A 217-nucleotide genomic window follows, 5' to 3' on the forward strand; every position below is an offset into this window, starting at 1 on the left:
CTTATAGACAAAAGCTTAATTAACTGTAAGGAAGAAAGAAAAAGAAAAAAAGCTTTAAGTTATTGAAAGTATTCGATTAGCATGAAAGTTTAATTAAAACAAAGATTATAAGAGTATTGCAATTTTATTTCTATTTTTCTATTTTTATTTTCCCGTATTTTTACATTGTTTGGAAGACAAAACGGCATTACATATGGACAAACCTTTAGAAGAAACC

At 25.3% G+C, this 217-nt stretch overlaps 1 protein-coding gene across 1 annotated transcript in view; it reads right to left on the minus strand.

Annotated features, from left to right (window-relative positions):
• Positions 1–217, minus strand: part of LOC145333770 (uncharacterized) — a 32,600-nt gene continuing 32,383 nt past the window's right edge. The window contains exon 25 of the mRNA XM_080178999.1: positions 1–217. This exon is cut by the window's right edge and continues 213 nt beyond it. The gene's annotated coding sequence lies outside the window, so the exon portion shown is untranslated.

This window comes from Acartia tonsa, chromosome 12 (genome assembly GCF_053477335.1).
Source record: "Acartia tonsa isolate MP-2025a chromosome 12, ASM5347733v1, whole genome shotgun sequence".
Lineage (NCBI taxonomy): Eukaryota > Metazoa > Arthropoda > Copepoda > Calanoida > Acartiidae > Acartia > Acartia tonsa.